The sequence below is a fragment of the Panthera leo genome, chromosome B1 (assembly GCF_018350215.1).
Source record: "Panthera leo isolate Ple1 chromosome B1, P.leo_Ple1_pat1.1, whole genome shotgun sequence".
NCBI lineage: Eukaryota > Metazoa > Chordata > Mammalia > Carnivora > Felidae > Panthera > Panthera leo.
Window position 1 is genome coordinate 23853823 of NC_056682.1, and position 23674 is coordinate 23877496.

At 35.8% G+C, this 23674-nt stretch overlaps 1 pseudogene; it reads left to right on the forward strand.

Annotated features, from left to right (window-relative positions):
• The first annotated feature begins 20778 nt into the window (after positions 1–20778).
• On the forward strand, positions 20779–21756 carry LOC122218341 (annotated as a pseudogene).
• The last annotated feature ends 1918 nt before the right edge of the window (positions 21757–23674 follow it).

The following is a 23674-nucleotide window of genomic DNA, read 5'->3' on the forward strand; positions in this document are numbered from 1 at the left end:
ATAAGAGTTGAAACTAGAAATACGGAGACCAGTTCAATTGTTCTTTTTCCTCGTTCTGGAAATGTTAATTTTGTTATATGTTCTATAACCATTTCTAATATATTTTAAATTATTAATCTTCCTAAATAATTCGTCAAATCACTGAAAACATAATATAGACCAATCAAAATCCATTTAAAAAATACTTTGAGCAAATGACAAAATAAACTTTTACAAATAATCTTAAAACTTTATATAATAAGGATTTCTGGTTACAGATTATATTACTAATGAATTACATTCAGAAGCCTAGGAAAAGATTTGCATCAAACTCAGTGCTAGCTCTCTACAACAGAAGCACATGAGTGTTAAATGTTGGTAAAAGTATAATATGTATTGTCATATTAATAATGATATAACAAAATATTTTAATAACTAAAAAATTCTTAATACATTTTCATTAGTATTGTAAAAAATTATTTTGACTCATCAGTAGATTTGCTTTTACCACTGCTTGCTGAAGCCTGGCTTTGAATACAGTAAGGCCATAAGCTGACTCGGGGTGTGGAATAATTAGAGTTGTAGCTTCTAATTCCAGTTTGGGATTGCTAGATTTTATTTCACTTTGGTTATTACAAATATGAAATGGACTAGCTCTGGGAATTCTTGGAAAAGATTTACAGATATGCCTATAGCCATGAAGGCAAAACGTTTCTGAATATAACTTAGTTTCCATACTGTTTAAGAATATCCTTAAGTGTGGGGTGCCTGGGTGGTGCATTCGGTTAAGTGTGGGACTCTTGATTTTGGCTCACGTCATGATCTCATGGTTTGTGAGATTGAGCCCTTCCTGGTGCTCCATGATGACTGCGTGGAGCCTCCTTGGGATTTTTGAGCTCCCTCTCTCTCTGCCCGTTTGTGCATGCACGCCCTCTCTCTCTCAAAATAAGTAAACATTTAAAAAAAGAAAGAAAAGACAATGATTTTGACTTTTACAACATTTGATAAAATGTTGGATTTTACAAATACCTCCTGTATTTCATATAAAAAAATATTTGTCAGGGTGCCTGGGTGGCTCAGTCGGTTGAGCATCCGACTTCGGATCAGGTCATGATCTCGCAGTCTGTGAGTTCGAGCCCCGCCTCGGGCTCTGTGCTGACAGCTCAGAGCCTGGAGCCTGCCTTGGATTCTGTGTCTCCCTCTCTCTCTGCCTCTCCCTCACTCATGCTCTGTCTCTCTCTCTGTCAAAAATAAATAAACATTAAAAAATTAAAAAAAAATTTTTTTGTCAAAAAATAAATCACAGTAAATTAGGATTTTGGTTACTCTAAAGAGAGTGAATCAGACTATTTTATCCTGGTTCAAGTAATGGTTTGTGACATGGGATCATCTTATTTTTTAATTCAGGAACTCATTTAGGACAGATGATGATCTTTTGCTTTACAGCTAAGATTTCAGTAAAGACTAGAAAGACATTAGGTCACAAAAAATTTCAAACTTCTGGGGGAAAGGGTTCTTGAATAGGGAATCATGATGCTTTTTAAAAGGGAAGTGATTTTCTTAAATTCCTAGAGTATTCTTTATTTCTGTGATGATCCTAAGCTATTATTTCAGCATATAATTATGGAATATCAAGAGTTGTGAGGGAACCCACATCCTAAAAGAATTCATTCTGGTTGTGAAGAGGAATTAGTCTAAAATAATAGGAATGCAATGCTAAGAAAACACTGGTAAATATACTAATTTTTAAGAGTTTTATGGATTGAAGAAAAGGTAATAAAATATTGACCTGATGCCAAATTAATCGCTTGTTAATATTTTTTGTGTTTTTCTTCCTTCCTTCCTTCCTCTCCTCTCCTCTCCTCTCCTCTCCCCTCCTCTCCCCTCCCCTCCCCTCCCCTCCCCTCCCCTCCCCTCCCCTCCCCTCCCCTCCCCTCCCCTCCCCTCCTGTCCTCTCCTCTCCTTTCCTTTCCTTTCACACTTGAAGACAAGTTTGGTTTGGGAAGAATTTCTAATTGTTAAAGCTGCAAACAAGTTCCTTTTACAATTACAGTTATGGAGACCTAGTATTTTTAGAAACCTCAGTGTTCAAAAATATTTCCAAATTAATAACAAAAACCCACACCAAAAGGAAAGACCTTTTACATCTAAAATGTACAGCTGTTCATTTCAACTGTTTTCAGAAACTGGCCTACTTGGAAATCAGATGGGATGGAGTCAATACGACAAAAGCGAATGTCTTTAAATAAGTTGGCTCCTTGGAGACGATTGTTCACTCCTTAGAAAATACAGTAAGATAACACATCCCAGTTGGTGGGATACGTGGTACAGCACCTTCAAACTACTTTGCTAACTTCTGTTTCAGCACTGTGCTCCCCAGAATTCCATGTAAAAATCCAAAGACATGAGTGAATCTTGGATGCGTTTATAGGCAACCAGGGCTATAAAACACTGTGTTCATTTGGAGAACAAGTGCATAATAATTATCTAGAAAAAAAACAAAACAAAAACGTTTCCATCCAATAAGGTATTTAAATGTTACAATGAAATAAATTAAGAAAGTAATCTGAGATAAGATTTGGGAAATGTTAATACTCTTTTTTGTTATATGGCAGGTATTTTGCTTTTAATCACTTCCGGTAGTCAAGGCACACTTAACAGATTAGGAACTGGAGATTAGAGAGATTAAATATACGATTAAATTCACTAGTCCACAAATCAGTTCTGATCTGATAGACCAGGATCAGAAATCATGGCTGTCAGACTTCCAAGTGCCTAGTCTTCCTTAGGTTAATAAATAGACAACCTTTTTGCCTGAAATGATTGGTCTTAGAAAGCATGTATTCCATACTCCTTACCAGAGTTACTTATTGGCTATCAATGCTATTTAACCAAACCATTAGAATATGCTTGTGTTCTTGTCAAGAGGACCATAAGGTCTAGGGGCACCTGGGTGGCTCAGTCGGTTGAGTGTTCACCTTCGGCTCAGGTCATGATCTTTCAGCTTGTGGGTTTGAGCCCCATGTCAGGCTCTGTGCTGACAGCTCAGAACCCAGAGCCTGCTTCACATTCTGTGCCTGCTTAATTCTCTGCCCCTACACCGCCGCTTGTGTTCGGTCTGTCTCAAAAAAAGTAAATACTAAAAAAAAAAAAAAGAGGACCATTAAGTCTAAAAAATGCTTCTGAATGAATCAACACTGACTTTACCCCTGAAATGCTCATTTAGATACTGTTGATCTCCATTTGCACAGTTTTAAACTTTAGAACTGGAAGAAAGCTCAGCCTTTGAAATGAAATATAATAACAAAAACCATTGGTTTGGTGGTCCTTAAACCATATCAACCTTGTCTAGTAAATATGAATTTAAGTTACTTGAATTAATGAGGCTTTGGGAGACTTTATTTTTGTACTAGAAGCAATAACAAAAAACTTGACTGACACTTGCTTTGGTTGTTGCAGTGTTTTTGAATTAAGGGAGCTTGGCTTGTTCATTGTTATGTTTTAATGTGTGGCCTTTAGTTTATGTCAAAGAATGTTTTTTCTTTTAATAATGGCAGAATGAATGGGTCAGTATTTCAGGAAGAGTGGTGCGGTGGAAGAGAGTCCTTTTTAGTGCCTTTTATGTAGTCAGCATTTTATGAAAGTGTATGCAGTAAGCCCTTAGCAATTCTCCAAAACAAACTTACCCTTATTTGAAAATTGAGAAATTGAGCCTTTGAGAGATTAAGCTAACTGCCCAAGGTCACAGTTACTAATAACTGATCTGACATTAAATTCATTTTTCTCTGACTTCAAAGTATGTGATTTTGAGAAACACACTTTTCTCTGCCATAATCGTCATGAAGGTGACTTCCTAAAGGGTCTATGAAATTTGACAATATGTGGAAGGAAGAGGAGTACTGGCCTTTAAAAAAGCCCAGCAAGATTTAATTTGGAGTATAAAAGCAGCATGGTTTTAAAAGAGCATGATTAAGTGAATATATATGTGTGAATTGGTTATAAAGTTTAAAAATGGCTGAATGGATTTGGTCTTCCTCTCTAGATGATAATAAAAGGAGCTATGTTAAAGAGAATTAAAGAGAATATTCAGAGTGTTCATTAAGGATCTTGGCAATAGTTACTGCTATTATTATTAGCTTACTATCTTAGACAAACATATTAGAAAAATATATGAATATACATTATTATGTAACCATGGACTCATTACCACAAGGCTAAAACTGGAGTATTGAAGTATGTGCTGTGTAATGTGTTTTAATGCTGTAAATTATCTGAATTCTGATTTTTTGCACTATTACAACTGGTATATGTGAGTATGAGTTAGAGGATATGTGGGCTAATTTCTCATGAAGAAGAAAGTAGAACAGAATTCACTATCATTAAAGCATCCATTCAGTTCCCTGGCATCTCACTGTTTCAGAAAAATTAGACGGAAAATTTCTGCTCATTAAACTTCAGAGCCACCATAGCAAATTCTAATGAGTTGCTTATTAAATTAGCAATTTTCTATAACTGGTATGATTCATCAACTTCTCTTTCATTCTCAGTTTCAGATTAATAACTAAAAACCCAAATTGCTTGACATGGCTCTTCAATCAAACTTAGTGTTATTAAGAGACCACAGCTACAAAATCCATTTTATATAATCAAGTGAAGTACAATATTTCAGGAAGCATTGTTTCCTAGCTGCTGACCACAAATCTTTTGAAACTACATATAAATTTATGGCTGCAAGGAATGTCATGGGATTTATTTGCTTATTCCGCATACATTGAGTATTCTCTGTATACCAGACCAGAGCAGAGTTTCTGCCCTCATTGAACTTACATAAAATAATACAAGGTAGTATTAAGTATTATGAGAAAAAAAATATAGCAGCATAAGGAAATGGAGAGTGTTGAGGATACACATTAAATTGCATAAATAGGGAGACCTCTCAGATGGCATAAAACTTGAGCAGAAGTCCTAATGAAAATAATAACTCGTGTAACTATCTGGAATGAGATCACCCAGGTAAAGAGGGGAACAAATGCAAAGGCCAGAGTATGCTTGCTCCTTTCAAGGACTAATAGGAGGCCAGTATGCCAAGGAGAGTGAACAAAGGAGTGAATAATAGGAGATGAAAAAAAAAAAAAAGGTAGCCAGTGCCAGATTCATTCAGTGCCTGAAAGACCAAAGTAAGTACCTTGAATTGAGTTCTGATTTCAATGGAAAGCCATAGAATATTATGATTAGAGTGGTAATGTGAGCAGATTTAATGTTTAAACAATGCATCGGCTGTTCTTAAAATATACTACTGGAGAGAAGCTATAAGGCTTTTGTGTTAGTCAGGGGTGAAATGATGGAAGCTTGCTCCAGGGTGATAGTGATGGAGGAGGTGAGAATTGGTCAGATGAGGGATATACGTAAGTTCTGGAGCCAGGAAAATTTACTATTCTATAAGGCAGTGCATAAGAGAAAGTCATCAGTGACTTTGAGATGCTTGATTTGAACAACTAACCAGGTAAGTAGTGGTTTCTCTTTTTAAGGTGCAGGACACTGAAGGGAGATTGGTTGTGGGGGTTAAGATCGATAATTTTAGTTTTGGAATCAGTAAGTCTAAGTTTCCACTTAGTCATGTGCAAAGGTCATGTAGGAATCTGGATATAGCAATTTGGAGATCAGGAGTGGTTCAATGGGACTGGAAGGGTATGATTCATAGTCAGCAGTGTAGTGAATATATACGCTGTACTATAGAAGGACACTCAGAAGCATTAGATTGTTGTCTAAGAAGGCTATGTACACAGATAACTAAGCCCTTGAGCCTTCTTATATTAAAAGTCAGACAAATAGCACAGGAAAGACACAAAGAAAAGAAGCAGAAATTGGTGTGGGAAGAAAATTGAGAGAGAGATTTCTATGTGGAAACATAGAAACTAAGTCAAGAGAGTAATTCAACACAGAGCAAGTGATCAACTCTGTCCTTGCTTCTAAGAGGTCAAGTAATATGAGGACTGAGACTCCATCACTGGATTTGACAAAGTGAAGGTGATTAGTGGACTTGTCAAGAACAGTTTGTTTGAATGGGGAGAGCAAGAGACTTGTAGAATCTTAAGAGGGAATGAGATTAAAGAATGTAGAGATAGTGAGTGTAAGCACTTTAAAGGAGTTTAGCCATTAAGAGGAGGACACAATCAGGACATAGCTAGAGGAAAATGTAGAACAAGAGAGATGTGTTTGCTTTAAAGATGAGAGAGATTTCCACATACTTTAAGCTAATGATAATGACTGTATAGAGAAAAAAAAAAGGTCCTAAAGAGAAGCAGAGAATTATTGAGCTGAGTGGGTGAGTAGTGGAGTGAGTGAGTGTGAGTGGGGATCCACCGCATCATAGGAAGCTCATGTTAGGTCGGGGCAGCAGAAAGTCATGACGTTAATGGTAACGAGATGGGGTATATAGAAGTGAGGCCAGCAGGGTGGTAGATTTGGTGGTAGTGAGCGAGAGAGTTTCTTTTATGATTGTATCTTCTTTCTCAATGAAATAATGAACAAGATTGTTAACTGACTGTGTGAAAAGTAGGGGAACTTAGAAGAGCCTAGAGAATGTCTAGATTAGTTGGTTTGGAGAGCGAGAGAGTTCATTGACAAAGGAAATATAGTAGCATGATCAGACATCATGGAGGCTCCATAGAATGTGTGGCACTAAATTGAAAATGATGAAACCAGGAAGCCTCACGGGTTGTTTGGCTCTGTCCATACTCCTCTGGCTCCTGCTTGGGTGTAGGTGCTGAGGAGAGTAGAATTGGGTTGAGACAAGAGTGAGGCTTTAGTTTATATGAGTACATAATGAAAAAAAAATGTTTTTTGGAAGGCAGAGTGTTATATTTAGTGGTCATAATATTCTTACCTGAAAAGAAAGAGAGGTACTTTGCTCAGTAAAAGTATTGTTCATTTTTACAATTTGTAGGACAATTTCTTTCCTAAAGTTTGTATAATAGAGACTGAAAAGGTTGATAGTGTCATGCAAAAATGAATATTTGAACAATCCTATGTTGCAGTTAGCGTTAGTAATATATATTTGTTCCAACATTTAGTTTAGATTCAGGTTCTCAGAGTATTCTTTTCTTTTGCAAAAAGATCCCGTATCAGGAATTTTGTTCTGGATATCGTATACCTCCCTCTTGTCCTTTTCGATATTTTCATTTTTTTTCTTTCACTAAAATTTTATAAACGAATGAAATTAAAATACTTAAATAAAGGGATTAACTTCATTTCTATGTGAGCCTCTAAACAGTATTTTTTCACTTACCTACTACTCTTGTCTCATTCCTTCTTGGTAATTACTTAAAAACATTTTATTTTTAATCTTTCTCCTGTTACTTAGCCTTTTTTTCTACCACCTTCCTTTTGTGGTGGAAATCAGCCCTTTATTAAAAAGAAGTACTAGCTGTTTAAGAATTAACTTTTTTTTTCATGCACCTTACCATATTCACAGATTATTAACATTGAAAATGTGTTAGGTATTGTTGCTTGAAGGAGAGATTTCCTAAACATTTTTCATTTTGCTATTTTTTAAAAATTTATTTCTGAGAGGGAAACGAGCTCAAGTAGGGGAGAGGCAGAGAGAGAGGGAGACACACAATCCGAAGCAGGCTCCAGGCTCTGAGCTGTCAGCCCAGAGCCCTACACGGGGCTTGAACCCCACAACCTCAAGATTATGCCCTTTGCTGAAGTCAAACACCTAACCGACTGAACCATCCAGGCGCCCTGAACATTTTGGGTGTTCCTAATTTTAAAAGCATATTATAAAACTAAGAGTTTTATAATTATCATCATGTTTGTTATTAAAGAGTGAAATTTCATTTATGGGATAGCATTGCCAAATACAGTGACAGTTTCTAGTTTGTGGACTCCAAGAGAATATATTGCAAGGCATGGATTCTTAACCATCAATATACTTATTTTATTTTTTCTATCATTTATTTATTTATTTTGAGAGAGAGACAGAGTGTGTGAGAAGAGGAAGGACACAGAGAGAGAGACAGAATCTGAAGCAGACTTCAGGCTCTGAGCTGTCAGCACAGAGCCTGATGCGGGCTCAAACCCCTGAAATGTGAAATCATGACCTGAGCCAAAGTCTGACTCTTAATCGACGATGGAGCCACCCAGGAGCCCCTAAGTAGTTCTTTTATACCATACTGGTTTGTGCCAGTATTCTTTAATAGGTGATTATGCAAGAATGTGAATATTACATTTATGTTTAACATAAGAAAATGTAAAACACGGATGAGAAATTTGTAAATTTTTAACAATATTATCTTCCAGCAAAGGGAATGGTCAAAATAATGGAAAATATAGATACTGCTTACATTTATTTTGTTGTTATTCAGCACTCTTTTAATGCTGTGTAATTCAAAGCTGGGAGGGATCTTCTTCTGTATTTTTATAAATTAAAGCTCACAGTGCTTAAGTGCTTCTCATAAAATTGATTTATTTTTTCTTATTTAATTTGCTAACTTTTTGTCTTACTGTTTTTCCACATTTTATTTCATCTCCTTTTATATACTTCTGGCTTCAGGCTCTGTTGTAGTTGAGAACCCACTCTTTAAAGGTTTTCAGGATTACCCTGATACTTGACCTGGCCCTGGTTCACCTTTCTCCCCCACAGTGGGTAAGGCACATGTATTTATGTTTGTTATACTACTCTCATTTCTAGGAATGTAACTCAGTTTGCCTTATTGTATCTCATTATCTTCAAATATAAGATGTCAGTGACGTGACAACATCAGCTTTCTGCATGGCTTAGTGAGTATACCCTGGCTCAGACTTAGTACAAACATTCTCACCCTCGCTGAGAGCAGTGGGTTGCGGAAGCTGAGGATTATCTGGCTGTATTTAGAGATTAGGATATAAAATGTCATGTAGTAAACAATGACATATATATGTATATAAAATTATGTATATATGCATTTTAATATATATGCTGAATGCAGAAAACATTCAGTTTATTAATAACAAGTTTGCTTAGTAATTAGGTACTAATTACATGGAGATATGTTGTGCTAAATTTCTGTAATTATAATATTTGAGTTATAATTAGAAATAATGCTTGCATATTTTACAGTGTAATGAAATGACCTTTATGCAAATTCATGACCTATATTTTTTCATTACCCCTTGACTCTCATAATATTGTGACTACTTAAATTCTAAAGTTTAATTTGAAGTTAAACTATAGCAACTTTGGGTACCAGAAAAACCTGGTCCAGCAATCTACAATGTATATTTCATTCTCCTAAGACCAGGGTTTAACAGTCTCAGTATATTAGGCACCATGATTGACCGTTTGAGGGTCTTCAATAATATTTCACACAGGAGCACAATTTATTAGGTTATTGGTGCTAAACAACATTTCATTTTTCCAGGAGGAGAAACACATCTGTATTTTGTTTGACCTCTAGGACGGTGATTGTTGGAATGATGAGTAGTTATTAAATAGGAAGGGATCCTTTAAATCTTTTGAAATGGCTAAAACCGAAATATTGGCCTTTTAAAATGAAGATACTACTGTGAAGCAGACTGAACATTCAACAAGTAGTGGAGTGATTGAAACATGTTTCAAATAATCTACAGATAGGGAGGATTGATAATGGAGGAAGATAGAAAGCAATCAAGGATTTCAGTGTCAGTGGTGAAAAAGTACATTTTGAGGAATAAGGGCATAAGATGTCTGGAGGGACTCTTGTTTTGAATATAAAATAAGATTTTAGCCTTGAACTTTTAAAGGTAAAGCTATTTAAGATATGATAACATCCAGAGCGTCGGGTTTTTAGTTGATGTCCTTTGGGAAGATGGAGATAATTGGCACTGAGAAGGCAAAGAGATTGTCAAACATGTTTTAGAATAGTTTATTAGTGACTTTTTGAATTTAATAAATAGTATACATGGGACAAGATGAAAAGAAAGATAGGAGCTAATTGTTGAATTCACTAAAGAATCTTATAACGAGGAGAACCTGGCTATACACTCAATTCTTAACTGTAGAGATTGCACCTTGTATGTATGTCAGTATGTAGCGTGGGGGCTGGTATTCACAGGTTTTGTGGATGGAGGAATGAATGTATTTTAAATGTAGGTGATTTGTTAAAAAGTATCATGTGCCAAGTACTGTGCTGAATGCTTTATATGAATAATCTATAACTCAACAATTCTATGAGGTAGCCATGATTATTTTTGCCATTGTGCATAGTGAAACTGAGGCTGAGGTAGATAGGCCAAAAGTCATTTCTAGAGAGCAGTAAGATAGAATATGGATCCAAATATTCTAACTCCAGACCCCTTCCTCCTAACCACCATGTCCTGGCTACTCTAGAAACTGAGTGGAGGGGTGCCTGGGTGGCTCAGTCGGTTAAGCATCTGACTCTTGATTTCAGCTCAGGTCATGATCTTGCAGTTTTAGTTCGAACCCTGCGTGGAGCTCTTTGCTGTTATAACGTAGCCTGCTTTGGATACTCTGTCTGTCTCCCTCTCTCTCTGTCCCTCCCCCGCCTGCTTGCTCACTCTCTCTTTCAAAACTAAATAAACTTAAAAAAATGTAAAAAATAAAAACTGAGTGGAATGAGTCTACCTCAATTTATCTTCAGTATACAAAACTTGTTATATCATAGAAATGAGGGCAGTGGGGCTCTGGATTTTAATCTCTAGTACTGGACAATTCTTCTAAACAATGTGGGTCTGTGTTTCCCAATATCTAATATAAGACTAGACTAAGCTCATTTACAGTTAATGTTCTGAGTTTTTGTTTTGTTTACTGTACTTTTAACTTTCCAAATTATTTTCCACTATAACCCCTTGGGGAAAACATGGCTTTTTCATGTTCTAGATTTAACATGGTAGTCTAGGATATGTCCTCCTCTTAGCAAACATACGTCTGTGAATTCCATGCATTATTTCTGTTATGCCAGTATATAATATGCAAAATAAAATGAGACAGCATGACAACAGAAAAAGCAAATTTACAATGCAGAAGAGGAATGGCGAAAGAGTGGAAGAGAGATTGAATAAAGAGAAGGTCATAATGAAAAATCTTGAAAATAAAGGGCCATCAGAAAAGAAACTATTGGGAATGAGTATGTTTAGAAAGAATTTTGAATCCAATATACAGAATTTTTTTGCCTCTTATTACAAATGCAAAGCAGAATTCTTTTTGCTCTATAATTATTTTTCTATGGATGTGTAGAAGAAGAGGCTTTGACATCCTTAGAGCTCAGGGAGGCTAATGCTTTAATGAACAGCTTGTTATCAGCTGGCTCTAGCTCTGCCCTCCTTGCGATTCCCTGCCGCATTCAGTCAGGGGAGAATCTTTGCGTTTAGTGTAAACATCTTTTATCCTGATACATCCTCAATGTGTTAGTCCCTAAAGTTCTCATATTTGGCATTCAATTATCTGTTAATTAAATCACACAGTTTAGAGGGATTTTAGATTCAAGGAATATTAAATGTCTGATTCACCTGTACAAATGCAATACAATGTCAACCCATATACAATGAAGGCATTAATGGGAAATGCATTCCCTATAACCTGAAGAAAGCAACCAAAATACAATGTATGAATCAACTATTTGTATAAAACCACTATTAACTGTCATGTGAACACTCTGGAGAAGTAAGGTGAAACAAATAAGGAAACATATCTTATAAATTCCTTTGAGATGATATTGGTATAGAAGGCAAATTGCAAGGCTTTAAATTTTTATTTTAATATTTATTTATTTATTTTATCTTGGTGGCACAGATTTGAAGTAATCATGCTCCCCTGTTCATGGTCTATTTTCTTAATATTGATCTGGTAATTCCTTTTTTTTTTCTTTTTCTTTGTCTTTTTTTTTAATGTTTGTTTTTGAGAGAGAGAGAGAGAGAAAGAGAGGAAAGAGAGAATGTGTGTGTGTGTGGGGGGGGGAGGGGGCAAGGGGTAGAGAGAGGGGGAGATGCAGAATCTGAAACAGGCTCCAGACTCCGAGCTGTCAGCACAGAGCCTGATGCAGGGCCTGAACTCAGGAACTGTGATATCATGACCTTAGCTGAAGTCCCACGCTCAACCAACTGAACCACCCAGGCACGCGGGCCTTTGTTTTGTTTTATTGTATGTTCCCATCATTTCTGCACCCCTCCCATTCTCATTACCTTTGTAGGTAACCATGCCAAAATATTGATGTCCTCAGATATGAATGCATCTTTGAAAACTATATTTAGTAAATTATAGTATGGGGGACCTGACACTCCTTTTTTCCTCCCCTGTTTCCTTCTCCAGACTTTTTCTTTTTTCTCTAAGAAATGCCTCAACTTTCATTGGTGAGAACATGGTGCCATCTCAACCAATCACAAACCAGATGTGTGCCTACACTACCCAGAGAGCGAATCGTGGAGACACCTTGGCTATGGTTGGTTCCTCCATGATGAGTGTTTACTTTTCCATTTTTCTTTTTGGCAAGGGAGAGGCCACACTACGTGGAATCCATTTAATCTCGGGCTCTTGCACAAGTAAATGCCGGGAGGTCTCCCTTTGTTACCTGGGCTCATGTCTTCGGCAGCTAGGCCTTTTGCTACTTGTGTTCTCATGGTTTACGGAGGCCTGTACATACCATACATAAACCACACACTACACATATAGGAATTATGCCGTGTGTGTGTGTGTGTGTGTGTGTGTTAATTTGTAAATGATACTGTGGTATGTAGATTTCAGGCTCTTTCTAACTTTGATTCTTAAACTATAATCAAAACATCTACCCATGTTTCTATATAAAAATTAAGATCACGGGGCGCCTGGGTGGCTCAGTCGGTTGAGCGTCCGACTTCGGCTCAGGTCATGATCTCGTGGTCAGTGAGTTCGAGCCCTGCGTCGGGCTCTGTGCTGACAGCTCGGAGCCTGGAGCCTGTTTTGGATTCTGTGTCTCCCTCTCTCTCTGCCCCTCCCCCATTCATGCTCTGTCTCTCTCTGGCTCAAAAATAAATAAATGTTAAAAATTAAAAAAAATAAATAAATTAAGATCACTAAATCTGATCCCTGCATAAGATGGCATCCAATGTTGGTGCCACATTGTATGTATTTAATCACCTTGGGATGACATCCAGGTTTCATCCTACTTTATTCGGCCACAAGAAATGTCATGATACATTTCATCTTACTTGCTGCTTCTTGGCATAAAATACATTCTTGGAAATATTGCTAGTGATCCTTTTGTCATGTGCATTTTCTATTTCTTCTACTATTTTCGTAGTTGTGATAATTGTATATTTAAAGGTTTGTTTCCTAACTTTATTGTTCTAGGTTATTGCTCTGTGAAAAAAGCTCTTAATAAAACTGTTACAGATACTCTTTAATAACAACATAACATATCATAACTACCTCATTGAAAAAATCTCTAGTCTTCTACTGTTACCTTATTTGAACACTGAAACTAGTTGACCAGTGACAGACCATCTCCTTTACTGAAACCATCTGTGGACATCAACTTTCTGTTGACATTAGCCACTTTCTTTCTTTCTTCTTTTTTTTTTTTCCAGGCAAGACAAGTGTTTTATTTTCCAAAGCACTGAAAATTCTTTCTCTTTTATTCCTTGTCCTGATTCATGTCAATGTGTATAAAGAGGCTCCTTTGTAAGGTGATTTTTTTAATCATTTTTTTCTTCTCTTTACATTAAATGTTGCATGTTGAATCTAAATTTGGGATGAACTTTGGAGAGAAATCCTATTTTTTTTTCTGGAAGGTATTAAGCAAGTATATCACTAACCTACCAGTCTTCTTCAATGAGAATTTGCAAAGAGAAAAATTTATAAGAATCAGAGATATTTCTCTTAAGTAACCATGACTGTAAGAAACTCTATATTGAAATGGTGATAAGGCTTATTCAACTAAAATTTATTGAGCCTGACACTCTACTAAATGCTGGGGTGTTCAGGGTGAACAAAAATTCACAGGCCCTGTCCCCATGGAAATCAGAATCTATCTGGGAAAACTGGAGGTTGGCAAATCTTCACCTACCTACTTGTTGAATTCTAGAATCAGATTTTCCATTCTGAAGACCCAAATACCTATATTCATTAAGATTGCAGGGTGATCCAAGTCCTGAAGGACTGATTCATGACAATTAAAATGGACAATGACTCAAGTAAACTCCAGAGTGTTATAATTAATATGCGATTAGAATTAATCCTAAGAAGAATTTGAATATGCAAATATTCCAGATCAATAGATTTTCTCCCTGTATTAAAAGACAATCAGCATTTCAAAGAGCACTTTTGTAAGAACAGAAAAAAAAGGTTAATTTATATCATTGTATAATAAACTTTTCAGTTATATAGGTCCATTGAGATAGGCTTGCCCTTGGAACCAAGGTCATTGTTGCTGGAAGGTTCTCTTTTGCCTGCACTGCACTTAATGTGCACTAAGGATTTTTTTACCCTCTGCCCAGTGTTTTTACTACGTATCATATTTCATTATTTTTATGGCATGCTTTCTCCAAATATTATCTGTAGATTTGTTCTATGCTTTGTGGTCAATGACATATAATTTGCTGTCAGCCAGGCAACAGTCACAATATAGTTGCATTTGCCTGCTGATGTGCCAAGTTGATCATAACTGTTCAGCTGCATGATGTGTGTTAATGGTGCTATGTGAATGGAAATTAATTGCAATTTAAAGTATCTTCAAAAATAACACTGTGATTTGACAGTAAAACAATTTATATATATATATATATATATATATATATATATATATATATATATATATATATGCTTTAAAGTGCCCTTTCAACAGGTATAAAAACATTCAAAGTAATAAGAAGGCATTGTGTCAGAAATGAATTGTCTGCAGCTTTACTTTCTTAGTGAGATGTGAAATAATGTCATGTGTTACACTCAGTCTGGCTGAGATTAGATGAAGAACCTCACAACAGGTTGTGTAGCCTGGCTTTGCGTAACGTTGATATTTTAATTGATACTTTGGGAAAGAGTCTTGAACCCTCTGGAAATGGAAGTAAAACTCTGCATATATGTGTTTATGTCCTCTGAAGATATGGGTGGAGCAAAGCTTTCATATGATTCTCAAAGTTAAGAACTGCTGACCTGTAGCCATACACGGCTATCATAGACAACTTCCTTAAGCATATTATTTACAAGTTATTATTTAGGATAGTGTTTAGTGTTTGCTGCTCATTCTCTTAGTTGGTAATCACTTGCCTCACCCGCTGCTTTTACAAATATTTAGGCAACACCTCACTTATCTTCCTACACAGTGATAGTATATAAACCCCAAAATAGTAAAATATTAATCTCTTATAATGAAAGTGAAATTATTAAAGAATGAAATTATTGCAGGTGTTTTAACATATTGGAATATTCAGTCAGTGGGGGTATTTCAATCATTGTTCAAATTAGAATTTGAAGAATATATATTTGTACCTGTAACATGGAACTAGCAATGTATTCCGTCTAGGTAACCTTTACCACAACAATATACTTAGTCTAGGTAACATTTACCATAATATCTGGGTCTCCTTAATAGTTTATAATCCATTGTACTGTGTCTGAATTGTATAAACAGAGAAAATCAGTGTTGGAGCTACAATTCCAACTTAATTGCCCTCCTTTAAAGTTTTACAGGTAGCTCTGGGAATATTTTAAATAATCTATGGTTACTCCTGGGTGAAAAGCAATTACAGCAAATATCCTTTCTATCAGGGTTGAGAATTATTATTTGTTTCTGCATCTGAGAAATCCCACCCAGTGAAATCAGAACATTGAAGACTTCATTTCCCAGATGACTTCCCATTAGGGAAAGGGAATGAACCACTTGCCATATTTACTAACTCTAAACACGACAACAAAAGAATTCAGGTTTTTTTTTTTTTTTTTTTTTCAAGGCAGGTATGAAACAAACCCTGTATTCAAAACCCCTGTATTAGATAGCAACATATATTTTTTCCACTTTATTAATATATGCTCTAAACACATTTGGTAAAGATCAGATGCAAACATGACTGAAAAATATAGTGAATGTGTATGATGATGATATTTTAATATTAGAAAGCATAAATTAAAATAATGTTCCTATACAGTTACTATGGATACGTAGTTCCTATACAGTTCCTAGACAGTTACAGTTACTACAGTTACTATACGTGGCTGGGTGTGTAAAATAAACTTCCTTGACAGTAGTCCTAGTCATATCTATGGTTTCTTGGCAGATACATTACTTGTAAATCAGGTTTTTTCATAGATGCTTTCTAGGGACTATCTATAATGATGCTTCCCTCCTCCCAGCTCATTTGGTCATTTCCCATCCATGATTTTATTCTAGGATATATCATTAATTTTAATGATTTAAGTTTTTGAAATTCATAAAAATTAATCATTCTGCTATAACATCATTTAAATATGTAATTTAAGTATTAAAAAAATCAGTGGACAGATGCAGCCAGGATTTCATTGTTCCTAATTATACTTTTGTCATAAGAAATTGTTGAGTAAGAATAATAGGATATATTGTTGATATTTTTAAGAGATCTTAAAACAAGATATAAAATTTTCAAAAAATGATAAAAGTATGGGTGAAAGATTTTAATAGCATTTTATATATGAATTATGGAAATTTAGCAAACTAAATAAAATTTGACAAAGCCCAACATCATATATATAGAAGCTAAATTAGTGCTTTGTCTTCTCACAAAACAATTTTAAAAGTATTATCCTAGGATAACATTTTTGCTTTGTTTTCTTACATTAACTTGAAATTCTAATTTTACCTCTAATATTACAATAAAAATTATTCACAGCCACATTTTGATTTGTCCACAATTGGCTATTTTGTGCTTCGTTCATATGGACATGGTTTTTAAGAATGGTATATATAAATTTAGTCAGTATAAATCTTATGCTTATATCTGCTCTTTATTTATAAGACTATTTCACTATAGGAGTCAAATATTCTCTTTTTAGGTGATGTTATTCATACTACGATATTTAAGATTAACTCAACCTTTCTGAGAGGAACTTGTGCTTATCAATGTATAAATATTTTGGTTCTGTTTAGAATTGGCTTATCTTCCTCAATGATGTAAATTGGATTACTAAACATAGGAATTAAGCAATCTTTCCACTTGTCCAAATTGGATTTTCTTTTTGTATTTCTGTGTGTTTCTGTGTGTTTCTGTGTGTGTGTGTGTGAGTGTGTGTGTGTGTGTGTGTGTGTGTGTGTGTGTGTTCCTTTCACACTCGTTTGGTCATCCATTAGCTGACACAGACTCTGCCACCTAAATGTATTTATGAAGATTTTTAGATATTTTTGACTAAGACACTCTACCATTGTATTTAAAATGCAGCAATTATGCACGTGCTTATTTCTTGTGTATTTTCAGATCTAGATCATTCATTCAACAAATACTGAGTGACTCACCCAAGTATTGTATATTCAATCACATAGGTTCATTCATCACTGAAGAAAAAGATTTTATTTTAGGAGCTTCAGTTTCAGTGCAGAGCCTTCACCATTGTCTGGGTTATTAAACTTTTTTCTAACTTTATTCTTTATCAGTTTGTCACTGAACTTTTGGGAATAATTCATTTAGTTTTTTGAGTAGGAAATGGGCGGTATTCTCGTAAACACTTTGTCTGCCCCCTTTGTTCTCCTCCTTGGTGCCTTCTGCACCCATGTTGCTCAGTCTTTAACAAAGCCAGGATAATACAGCAGATGGGGATTCTCTTTAATTATATTTCTGTCATAGTAATGGTTATCTTCTGCCTGGATCTGGAAGAACTGACAATGATTACACAGTTTCATGCTACAAATAAGAGCAGGTGCAGCTGTAAATAGTCCCTGATTAACAATTTCATTTAAATATTATAACAGATTTCTGTAGGGCAAATTACTCCCACTGGTAAGGAGGTGTACTTTTGTATATAATATAATTCACTAAATCCACAATTTAATTATGCTAGCAATAACAAAGCCCGTAGTGTGCTAAAAAAAATTCCAAATATATTAGCCCTTCAATCAAAATAACTACTGTAAAACAAATGAATTGTTATTAGAAATGTTCCTGATGGAGCAAAATTGTAAATTATCTCTCATCATCCTATTTCTGGGGTCATGTATTGGTTAGTGTTAACAAAATGGGAAACAAAAATAATAGTTTTAATCTTAGCATGTAGTTTGTATTTTTTCTATTCCACTCTTAATAATAAATACTAAAACCTCTAAATGAAGTACAGCATTTGTGAGTTTTTAAGAAATACCGCATTTAAGATATTTAATATCTGTTAGGAGTAGAACATGTTATTTTTTTTTAAAGTTCCAACTTTATAATTTGATTATAGATTGAAAATAAATGTGTGATTAATTAAAATATGTTCATTTTAAATTGTAAGATGTCTATTAATTGTGCAGTTTCACAATTTCTGTTGAAAGCTACACTGTATGGAAGAAAAGATAGGGTTTAGTGTGCTATTCCCTTTCCAGTTGTCTTGTTTATATCTTGCGGGCTTTTTTTTTTTTTTACTACTGCTGCAAATTTAATTTTTCAAAGTTTTCATTCTTCCAAAAACATCTTTGCAGATATTTTTAATAAAATAAAACTAGTATAATTGGTAGCTAAAATAAGTTCTCATTTTTTTCTCTTACTGTCTCCATTTAAAAGTTGATCTTCAGAAAATTTATAACAATTTATATCAATTATCGTATCCAGTTGTTGTTAAAGTCTTGGTTGAGAAGTAAGATCCAGTTTATAAGAAGTAGTTTAGTTACTTAGTCATTAAAAGAAATATGGGCTTATCTAATTACTCTTTTGGACCACCATGTTGAGGCTGAGAATGTATAAGGTAAATTAGTTTAATGGTAATACCCAAGGTTTGCTGCTATGAATTCAAGTACCTGGGTTTTGGGTGGTAGATTAGGTGAATGCCTTTTACTTTAATGAATGCTCTGCTAATTGTTTAATGAATATTTTTTGGAAGTATTGCTTTGTTAGCTTGTTCATTGTTTCAAAAAATTTACGTCTGTCTCATCCATAATATTTAAAATAGAATTTCTATACATTATATAATTCATTTTAATTTGCATAATATATCAATACATGCAATAGATATCCATATTTAAATAAAACACAGGTATGAGTGATACCTAAAATATTTAATAACTCATACTGTATAGGGAGTGATTAATTAGAATAATGCCACAGCCCATCAGATTATGTCAGCTCTTAAAAATGGGTATGGCTTTACTGGAGCATCAGTAAATTACAATGCTATTCACTATAGATATGGATTACCCAAAATATCTTGTAAATCCAGATTTTCATATAATAGCATTCGTCAATACCATAAACTATGGCACTAAAAAGGTTAAAAGTTGTTAATTTAGAAAAACTGTCTTCTCATTTTTAGATGTACTTTAAACATGCCTTAATAGTTCAAGCTCAACTTTCAACTGTGTCCAATTCTCAATAGTAATTAAAAATGTTTTTTATCCTTTTTACTGTATAATTGGAAATGTCCTCCCAAAACACCGCATAATTAGAAACTCTCATTTTATACATGTGCATTTATTATTTTAATTATTCTTGGTACAAATAACTGGATTTTAAAGGAAATAAAAAACCAGCCCAGCATGAATATATTTGATTCAATTTTGTCCTCCAACAGTATCAATTTTATAATATTTAAATTTACATTGCATTAATATGTTTTCAAATAATTTCTAAAAGAAATGAGTCTTAAGGTACAGTCAAGATGCTGAAGACTTGCCCTACAGATCTCAAATTAATGGCTTTTAACAATTATAAATCATAATTTATTACACATGCCAATGCATAAACAAAGTTTGGATGTACAATTAGAAATTTAATTACATTGGAAATGTCACTGCATATTTAAACAGATGACCAGGCTTTAGGGCCTGTGCAGATAACAGAATTCCCTCCTCCACACGTGTTTCACTGAAGGCTATGCTGTCTATCGAAATGACAAGGACTGGCTGCCAAAAGGGTATAAAGCATTATAGAAATTTTTATCTTTTAAAAAAAAATAATGTTTCATTTAGTTTTGAGAGACAGAGAGAGACAGAGTATGAGTGGGGGACAGGCAGAGAGAGAGGGAGACACAGAATCCGAAGCAGGCTCCAGGCTCTGAGCTGTCAGCACAGAGCCCCATGCAGGACTTGAACTGGTGAACTGCGAGTTCTTGACCTGAGCTGAAGTCAGAGCCAAAGTTAGATGCTTAACCGACTGAGCTGCCCGGGGGCCCCTAGAAATTTTTATCTTTCTGAAGAAGGTATTTCTTTGCAATATATTCATACATGATATGGTTTCAAAGTATTTTCAAGGAAAAAGGGTAATCTGAACAAATTACAACCTGTCAATTACATTGTTTGCATTAAATCTAAAAAAAATGTTTATTTTAATACCTGTTTATTTGTTGTGATGTTTTGTAGATGTTTCTTTAACCCACCAGAAGAAACTTTGTCTTATAAGAAATGTAATTCAGTAAACGAAGTACTGAGTTATGAAAATAAAAGACACAAATGCAAATTTAGTAGCTTTAAAATCGGAGTTTGTGCGTGCCTCTTTGGCAGCTGGTCCCATGGTGAGGGTGGTGGTGAGGGGGCCGCTCTAGCCTGTAGACTGTGTCTGTGGCCGGGCACATATGTCCAGCCTCAGTGGACAGAGCTTGAGTGTATGGCACAGCAGGATCTGGCTCCAGTGCCCTGATAATGGGCTGTCCCCGGCAGCTCCCGGCCAGGAGTGAGGGTCTCTTCTGATCTGAGAATGGCTACTCCCCAGTATGAGCCAGTGGCTGAGATCGGTGTTGCTACCTATGGACACAAGGCCCATGGTCCCCACAGTGGCCACTTTGTGGCCCTCAAGAGTGTGAGAGTTCCTAATGGAAGAGGTGCTGGCGGAGGCCTTCCCATCAGCACAGTTCATGAGGTGGCCTTACTGAGGCAGCTGGAAGCTTTTGAACATCCCAGTGTTGTCCACCTGATGGACCTTTGTGCCATGGCCCAAACTGCCTGAGAGACCAAAGTGACCCTGGTGTTTGAGTGTGTAGACCAAGACCAAAGGCCGTATCTGGACAAGGCACCCCCACCAGGCTTGCCAGTGGAGACTATCAAGGAAATGATGCGCCAGTTCTAAGAGGCCTAGATTTCCTTCATGCCAACTGTACCATTCACTGAGATCTGAAGCCAGAGAGCATTCTGGTGACAAATGGTGGGACAGTCAAGTTGGCTGACTTTGGCCCGGCCAGAATCTACAGCTATCAGATGGCAGTGATACCTGTGGTTGTTACCCTCTGGCGCCATTCTCCAGACATTCTTTGCAGTCTACGCACGCAACACCCGTGGCCATGTGGAGCATTGGCTGTATCTTCGCAGAGGTGTTTCCTCGCAAGGCTCTCTCCTGTGGAAACTCTGAAGCTCACCAGTTAGGCAAGATCTTTGACCTGGTCGGGTGCCCCCCGAGTATGACTGGCCCCGAAATGTGTCTCTGACTGGAGGAGCCTTTTCCTCAGAGGGCCCAGCCCAGTGCAGTCAGTGGTACCTGAGATAGAGGAGTCTGGAGCACAGCTGCTCCTAGAGATGCTGACTTTGAACCCACACGAGTGAATCCCTGCAGCACCTTTACCTAAAACTGGCAGAAGGTAAACCCAGAGCAAGCAGTGAGTGGCTGCAGCTGTACCCAGAGAAGAAGTCCGTCACTTTTCTCTTCCTTCGAACGCTTGAGTGGAGAGCCCCCCAACTGTGATGGCCATCTTAGCCTTCGTCTCTGATGAAGCCTTCATCTCTGAGGCTGTGGAAACAACTCCTCCATCGTTTTACAGAGAATATTTTGTTGCCTTAATGACATTCCCCTCCCTCCTTTCGAAGCTTATCCTTCCCCTGCCCCCCATTTCTGTACATCAAGGAGTGTGCTCCTTGCTCTCCCCTTTACTATCTTGATATTGGGATCTTTTTTTATAAAGGAAAAAGAAAAACAAATAAATAAATAAATAAATAAATAAATAAATAAATAAATAGCTTTAAAATTGTTTGGGGCACCTGGGTGGCTGAGTCAGTTAAGCGTCAGACTTTGGCTCAGGTCATGATCTCACAGTTTGTGGGTTTCTGTCCCGTATTGGGCCCTGTGCTGACAGCTCAGAGCGTGGAGCCTCTTCAGATACTGTGTCTTCCTCTCTCTCTGCCCCTCCCCCACTTTTTAAAAACAAACATTAAAAAATTATTTAATAAGGTATTTGTGAATAAGGAAATTAGTGTGCTGATATTAATATAAAATGTTCTTAATTTTTATATGACTAATGAATTTTATTTGTATCACTTAAGAATTTTCAGGTTTCCATATAAATTCTGTGAAAAATGGAAACATTTTATAATTGAAAGTAATAATGCATTGAGTATAGAGTGGCAGAACCAAATTTCTTCATCATTTGTGAGAGAAAACCCTGATTTTGAAGTAGTTTTTAAGAAAATAATGTTTAAACAATATTTATATACTATAGTGAAAATACTGCTTAGTAGAAAAATAGTTATCCATTTTTCAAGGGATATTACTGAGAGAAAGAAGTCACTCATATATCTTTAACCATGACGTTTATATATGGTTAACTTAATCCCTAACTATGAATGATGGCAACACTTTCTCAGGCATATCACCGTATTCATTCACTCCCTGTAATATATAACAGTTGAACATCTTCCATGGAGTAGATCCAATTCCAGGCACTGAGGATAATGAATAAAATAGACTGATTTCTCTCATGGAGTAACATTCTAGTAGGAGAGATAGACAGTAAACAAGCAATATAATGCTGGTTAATAGTGCTACAAAGAATTAATGTTAGGTTGGGAGAAAAGAGAGATACAGGACAGAAATTTTTTAAAATGGATAGAGAAGACTTCATAGATGTAGACCTATTTGATTAAGATTTAAGAGTGAAGTATGAGAGGGGCACCTGCCTAGCTCAGTTGGTGGAGCATCCAACACTTGACCTTGGGGTTGTGAGTTTGAATTCCAAGTTGGGTGTAGAGTTACTAAATAAATAAATAAACAAATAAATAAATAGAATTTTTTTGAAAAAAGTAACATATGAGCTATTTGAGGACAAAACTTTCCAGACAAAAGAACAAAACATTGCTCGATATGTTCAAGAAGCAGCAGGAGGAAATGGCTACAGAGAAGTTGGTGAGGAGAGGGATGGAATGAGAAGGTGAGGAGGTGGTCAGGGACTATTCAGGGAGAGGCTCTAAAACATAGATGACAAGGACATTGGATGTTATTTTTTATTTATTAAACAAATTTATTCAGTAAGAGGCTTTTAAGAAGAGACTGATAATCATCTCTTTGACCAGGGACACTTTGGATCAACTGGTTAAGTCCATGTAGTCAGTGGGTTGATTCATATACCAAAAGCATTTTTGTTGTTTAGTAAATTTAGTTGTAAATATCATGTTTACAATAAGGAGAAGGAAACTTCATTACTATATAAAGTTAGGGTTTATTAAAGATGAACTTGTTGGAATTATGATTGACCACCACATATGAAATGGAGCATATTTTCATTTGCTATCTGTGTATTTTCTGTGGTGAGATGTCTGTAAAGATCTTTGGCCTGTTTTTCAATCAGGTTATTTGTTTCCTTATTGTTGAGATTTAGGAGTTCTTTATA